The following is a 7,500-nucleotide window of genomic DNA, read 5'->3' as shown; positions in this document are numbered from 1 at the left end:
TATCGGAATTAACCAGACAAATCGCTCCACCAACTAAGAACGGCCATGCACCACCACCCACCGAATCAAGAAAGAGCTATCAATCTGTCAATCCTTCCGGTGTCCGGGCCTGGTGAGGTTTCCCGTGTTGAGTCAAATTAAGCCGCAGGCTCCACTCCTGGTGGTGCCCTTCCGTCAATTCCTTTAAGTTTCAGCTTTGCAACCATACTTCCCCCGGAACCCAAAAGCTTTGGTTTCCCGGAGGCTGCCCGCCGAGTCATCGGAGGAACTGCGGCGGATCGCTGGCTGGCATCGTTTATGGTTAGAACTAGGGCGGTATCTGATCGCCTTCGAACCTCTAACTTTCGTTCTTGATTAATGAAAACATACTTGGCAAATGCTTTCGCTTCTGTTCGTCTTGCGACGATCCAAGAATTTCACCTCTAACGTCGCAATACGAATGCCCCCGCCTGTCCCTATTAATCATTACCTCGGGTTCCGAAAACCAACAAAATAGAACCGAGGTCCTATTCCATTATTCCATGCACACAGTATTCAGGCGGGCTTGCCTGCTTTAAGCACTCTAATTTGTTCAAAGTAAACGTGCCGGCCCACCGAGACACTCACTCAAGAGCACCCTGGTAGGATTGCAACGGGGTCCGCCTCGGGACGCACGAGCACGCACGAGGCGCGTCGCACGCCTTCAGCTCGCCCCACCGGCAGGACGTCCCACGATACATGCCAGTTAAACACCGACGGGCGGTGAACCAACAGCGTGGGACACAAATCCAACTACGAGCTTTTTAACCGCAACAACTTTAATATACGCTATTGGAGCTGGAATTACCGCGGCTGCTGGCACCAGACTTGCCCTCCAATAGATACTCGTTAAAGGATTTAAAGTGTACTCATTCCGATTACGGGGCCTCGGATGAGTCCCGTATCGTTATTTTTCGTCACTACCTCCCCGTGCCGGGAGTGGGTAATTTGCGCGCCTGCTGCCTTCCTTGGATGTGGTAGCCGTTTCTCAGGCTCCCTCTCCGGAATCGAACCCTGATTCCCCGTTACCCGTTACAACCATGGTAGGCGCAGAACCTACCATCGACAGTTGATAAGGCAGACATTTGAAAGATGTGTCGCCGGTACGAGGACCGTGCGATCAGCCCAAAGTTATTCAGAGTCACCAAGGCAAACGGACCGGACGAGCCGACCGATTGGTTTTGATCTAATAAAAGCGTCCCTTCCATCTCTGGTCGGGACTCTGTTTGCATGTATTAGCTCTAGAATTACCACAGTTATCCAAGTAACGTGGGTACGATCTAAGGAACCATAACTGATTTAATGAGCCATTCGCGGTTTCACCTTAATGCGGCTTGTACTGAGACATGCATGGCTTAATCTTTGAGACAAGCATATGACTACTGGCAGGATCAACCAGGGAGCTGCGTCAACTAGAGCTGAGCAGCCGGCCGCCCGGGAGTGTGTCCCGGGGGCCCGCGCGAACACGCAAGCGTCCGCTCAATTATTCTGCAAACAGGAGGAGGCTGAGCTCCCCTGCACCATACACCTCGAAACCCTCTCAGGTCCCGGCGGCGCGCAGCGCCGTCCTAAGTACTTGGTCGGGTTCGAGAGAGGCGCAATCGCCCGGAGTTTGGCGAGTAGACGCTTTAGGTGCGACCACCCGTGCTCCCAACTGAGCTTGCCGCTGCCGACAGAGGCCCGGGAGCGTGCTGTCGTGGCATTGCCGGCGGGAGACAACACGCGCCACCTACGGTGACCGGCAGCTCCAACGCCAGCGCCACAGAAGGACAAAAGCCCCACTTGGGTGCCGAAGCGAACTCTCCCAGCACAGCGCACGCGCCAACACGTCCGCACAGCTGCGATACAAACCACCTGCGAGAACCGCAGAGGCGACCGAGCAGCAGACGGCGTCGCGGCGCCGAGCGCCGGGCGGCGGCGCATCCTCAGCGCACACAGTCCTCAATCGGACCAGCACACTGCAGATGTCCACCGCGCTTCGCACCGGGCCCGCGAGGACCTACTTTGGCCGCACGGCGCCGCGTGCAGGGTGCGCCGGCGCGCAGCTGCGCCGCCTGCCGCCTCCGTCGGCCGGCGCGCCTGCCACTGGCCGCCCCCACCAGCCGGCTGTAGCGCGTGCGCCCACGCACCGCACGGCCAACACGCCGGGAGGCCCCCCCTCACCGGCCGGGGACGGTCCCACCCAGCCACCGCCGCGTATCGCTTCACACCCACATGCCATTCACGTTCGTGGGCATGGTGGGTATCGCTGCAACAACCGGTTGGTAGCTCAACCGATCGTCGCCATCACTGATTCACCCCTAGCGAGAACAACCGCACCACAACGGTTTACCAGTTGTTCATTTGCGTAACGTCACCAGCAAACGTAGGCGTCCATCGCCATTTGCAAATTCAACGATTGTTGCATGCCTGTGTCAGGTGTCACGACACACTGTCTGCCCACATACACGCAACAACATGTCCACGCTTAGCGAACACGTGGAAGGTGGCCCCCGTACGTATGCGATGTCCATTGCGCGAACGACTGTCAACCGGCCTCTGTCGCATGTCGCAGATGTGGAACGCAGTGCACCGTGCTATCACGGTGTGTGAGAAGAGACGACTACGTCTGACAACACGCGCCACTACATCAACAGACGGCTCATGCTGATCGCCATCCAGGGCATACCACACTGCAATCCAGCTCTTATAGGGAGACGACACGTAGCTGAGTGCACAACATTTGGACCGCATGGTTCGCCGTTGTTGGCGCAGTCGTTGTACGGTCACATGTACCACGATGTATCATTCAGTACATGAGGACCAATGTGCAGTACAGTGTGTGATTTGGACGTACAACATCAGCGGACAGTTGACACAGGCCGTACCACAGCGTAGGCTAAGTGCTTCGCCATGCGAATGCCAATGAACAACTGCAAATGCCAATGAACAACTGCAAAGGGCATTGAGCATGTACGTCCTGCTGCCATCCACATTACAGTGTATAGCTGCAAGGTGTTTAACATGAAGCGATACACTGGGGACCGGGCAGTGCGAGTAGCAAACTATATTGCGGGGGTTGCAGTTAGGCAACACTACACTAATTTAACGCGTCGTATGACAATTACAGAGCAGGTTAAGGCCCAACGTGTGTTGGGTTAAGGCCCAACGTGTGTTGGGTTAAGGCCCAACGTGTGTTGGGTTAAGGCCCAACGTGTGTTGGGTTACGGCCCAACGTGTGTTGGGTTAAGGCCCAACGTGTGTTGGGTTAAGGCCCAACGTGTGTTGGGTTACGTTAAGGGGCAATGTGGGTTACGTTAAGGGGCAATGTGGGTTACGTTAAGGGGCAATGTGGGTTACGTTACGGCGCAATATAGGTTACGTTACGGCGCAATATAGGTTACGTTAAGGGGCAATGTGGGTTACGTTACGGCGCAATATAGGTTACGTTACGGCGCAATATAGGTTACGTTAAGGCGCAATATCGGTTACGTTAAGGCGCAATACAGGTTACGTTAAGGCGCAATACAGGTTACGTTAAGGCGCAATACAGGTTACGTTAAGGCGCAATACAGGTTACGTTAAGGCGCAATACAGGTTACGTTAAGGCGCAATACAGGTTACGTTAAGGCGCAATACAGGTTACGTTAAGGCGCAATACAGGTTACGTTAAGGCGCAATGCAGGTTACGTTAAGGCGCAATGCAGGTTACGTTAAGGCGCAATACAGGTTACGTTAAGGCGCAATGCAGGTTACGTTAAGGCGCAATGCAGGTTACGTTAAGGCGCAATACAGGTTACGTTAAGGCGCAATACAGGTTACGTTAAGGCGCAATACAGGTTACGTTAAGGCGCAATACAGGTTACGTTAAGGCGCAATACAGGTTACGTTAAGGCGCAATACAGGTTACGTTAAGGCGCAATACAGGTTACGTTAAGGCGCAATACAGGTTACGTTAAGGCGCAATACAGGTTACGTTAAGGCGCAATACAGGTTACGTTAAGGCGCAATACAGGTTACGTTAAGGCGCAATACAGGTTACGTTAAGGCGCAATACAGGTTACGTTAAGGCGCAATACAGGTTACGTTAAGGCGCAATACAGGTTACGTTAAGGCGCAATACAGGTTACGTTAAGGCGCAATACAGGTTACGTTAAGGCGCAATACAGGTTACGTTAAGGCGCAATACAGGTTACGTTAAGGCGCAATACAGGTTACGTTAAGGCGCAATACAGGTTACGTTAAGGCGCAATACAGGTTACGTTAAGGCGCAATACAGGTTACGTTAAGGCGCAATACAGGTTACGTTAAGGCGCAATACAGGTTAGGTTAAGGCGCAATACAGGTTAGGTTAAGGTACGACATAGGTTAGGTTAAGGTACGACATAGGTTAGGTTAAGGTACGACATAGGTTAGGTTAAGGTACGACATAGGTTAGGTTAAGGTACGACATAGGTTAGGTTAAGGTACGACATAGGTTAGGTTAAGGTACGACATAGGTTAGGTTAAGGTACGACATAGGTTAGGTTAAGGTACGACATAGGTTAGGTTAAGGTACGACATAGGTTAGGTTAAGGTACGACATAGGTTAGGTTAAGGTACGACATAGGTTAGGTTAAGGTACGACATAGGTTAGGTTAAGGTACGACATAGGTTAGGTTAAGGTACGACATAGGTTAGGTTAAGGTACGACATAGGTTAGGTTAAGGTACGACATAGGTTAGGTTAAGGTACGACATAGGTTAGGTTAAGGTACGACATAGGTTAGGTTAAGGTACGACATAGGTTAGGTTAAGGTACGACATAGGTTAGGTTAAGGTACGACATAGGTTAGGTTAAGGTACGACATAGGTTAGGTTAAGGTACGACATAGGTTAGGTTAAGGTACGACATAGGTTAGGTTAAGGTACGACATAGGTTAGGTTAAGGTACGACATAGGTTAGGTTAAGGTACGACATAGGTTAGGTTAAGGTACGACATAGGTTAGGTTAAGGTACGACATAGGTTAGGTTAAGGTACGACATAGGTTAGGTTAAGGTACGACATAGGTTAGGTTAAGGTACGACATAGGTTAGGTTAAGGTACGACATAGGTTAGGTTAAGGTACGACATAGGTTAGGTTAAGGTACGACATAGGTTAGGTTAAGGTACGACATAGGGTAGGTTAAGGTACGACATAGGTTAGGTTAAGGTACGACATAGGTTAGGTTACGGTACGACATAGGTTAGGTTACGGTACGACATAGGTTAGGTTACGGTACGACATAGGTTAGGTTACGGTACGACATAGGTTAGGTTACGGTACGACATAGGTTAGGTTACGGTACGACATAGGTTAGGTTACGGTACGACATAGGTTAGGTTACGGTACGACATAGGTTAGGTTACGGTACGACATAGGTTAGGTTACGGTACGACATAGGTTAGGTTACGGTACGACATAGGTTAGGTTACGGTACGACATAGGTTAGGTTACGGTACGACATAGGTTAGGTTACGGTACGACATAGGTTAGGTTACGGTACGACATAGGTTAGGTTACGGTACGATATAGGTTAGGTTACGGTACGATATAGGTTAGGTTAAGGTACACATTGTTGTAAGGAAAGGTTTAATGGGGGGCGGGGCGGGGCGGCCGGTTTGTTGATTGTGATTATAGTAAGTGGATGCCTGCGGCATCATCTGATTTGCCACGTCAGGATGCACCTTTGGCTCATGACAGGCGGCGCTCTCATTCCATGCTTGTGGCAGACCTGTGTCTTTCATTCCTGCCATTGTTTGTGTGCTGTGAGAGGAGGCAGTATTGTGATGTTGGGTGCACCCCTGTGTAGGACATGTGTGGGTGTTGGTGGCTTGGCTGAGCAATGGTGGTTGTCGGGTGGGTGGGATATTCTGTTTTCTGAGTGGACCTCCCAGTCTGGTTATGACAGTGTGGATTGTCTAATGTGGCGGAGAGGATGCACTGGGTGTTGTTCCATGCTGGTGCTTACATATTGTCTGTGTGCGTGTTACAGGCAGAGAGTAGTGCGTGATAAGGGTGTGTGGCTGACGTGTGGTTGTGATTGTGAGCAGAGTCTTTCAGCATGTATACGGACAGTTGTATACATTATCTGTATTCTGATGGCTCTATCTATTACTAATCAGCGCCGTGTATACGTTTAATCCGGTTCCAGTCGAAACTGTTGTATCTCTGTACATTAGTGACACGGCGAGCCCGCTATGTAGTTACTCGTCTCGGCAGCTTCCACCGGTGTATGGCAAATGATTATAAGGAATCAGTCTAGTCGTCAATACCGATGGTGTGACGTCACATGTCTGGGGTGGGGGACGCTGCGCCCTTCCGGTGGGTCATGGCCTAGAAAGACTCTTCCCACGCAGGGGGGCGTGGACTGTCATTGACTCTTCCAGGTAATATACTTGCCGTACGTTCTTGCGACTGCGAGTGCAACGCTCACCGGTACCGACATGGATGGAGCGCCTCCTAGCTGACCGCTCAGCATCGGCATTCGTACAGAGAGCAACGCGGTCGCGTCTCTAGCTCGTAACTGGTACAGCCCGCAGCTCATGTATAGGGACAGCGGGAATGTCGCATATTGGAGATAACTCTTCATGAAACGCATGTTATAGGGGTGGATTGCACATTGCGACTGCGGGAAAAGTCCGCCGTTCATCCGCTGGAGTTGCGAGTTGGGCGGTTGGAGTGGGGCGCAGGTGGAGTGATTGCCGGTCCACGATTTCGTGCGGCAGAGGCGCTGGCGTTGGGGTGCTGTGGTCGACAGAGGACGCAGGCTTTGTGGGTGGGGTCGAAAGATGGGCACTGTGGGCCCATCGATGTCTTGGTCGGCTTGGCGTCTCATAGATGGCGGTATCGTCGTTGCAGGACGTCATGCCGCGGGAGACCTACAGATGGCGCTGTGTTTTGTGGTGCGCTCGACATGGCGGACGTAGTGTTGTCAGATTCGCATAGATGGAGGTATTGCATGTGGTTTCGCCGTATTTTCATAGATGGCGATACCGTTTTGCCGGCATGGTTGGCGTAGTTCCGTCGGATCCCTGTAGATGGAGGTGCCGTTTCTGGGCTGGATGTCAATGTCGTTGCGTCACATTCGCATAGGTGGCGGCATCGTCGTAATACCTCGCCCACTACGGACTTATCACCACCCACACTAGCCGCCCCGGGGACTTGCCAACGACACACCCTATCCCAAGTCTATTTTCTTGCGGAGCATCATGTGTTATTATATTTTATTTCACATCCATAGTGGAGTGGTATTGTAGGTCACCGTACTGCGGTGGACGCTGTGTTACCACGGGACGGCGAAAACGTACCGTCGACCGCCGGGCACCGCCCGACACCCGCCCGACGACGCCGCCTCCGCGCGGCGCGCCGGCCGGTGGGCCGACATCGACCGTCCGGCACCCATCGCGGCACCCATCGCCGGTCGCCAAAGCGATACGCTGTAGCGCGGCAGGACACAAGGCGCCCGGCCGGCGCCACCTCC

General features: G+C 52.4%; 1 non-coding gene across 1 annotated transcript in view; it reads right to left on the bottom strand.

The window, feature by feature from the left end:
* Nucleotides 1-1,420, bottom strand: part of LOC124563450 — a 1,910-nt gene extending 490 nt beyond the window's left edge. The window contains exon 1 of the ribosomal RNA XR_006970191.1: nt 1-1,420. This exon is cut by the window's left edge and continues 490 nt beyond it. This is a non-coding gene — a ribosomal RNA (small subunit ribosomal RNA).
* Between the last annotated feature and the right edge of the window lie 6,080 nt (nt 1,421-7,500).

This window comes from Schistocerca americana, unplaced genomic scaffold (genome assembly GCF_021461395.2).
Source record: "Schistocerca americana isolate TAMUIC-IGC-003095 unplaced genomic scaffold, iqSchAmer2.1 HiC_scaffold_1218, whole genome shotgun sequence".
In the NCBI taxonomy this organism is placed as follows: Eukaryota; Metazoa; Arthropoda; class Insecta; order Orthoptera; family Acrididae; genus Schistocerca; species Schistocerca americana.
This window is presented reverse-complemented; position numbering and strand designations above follow the sequence as displayed.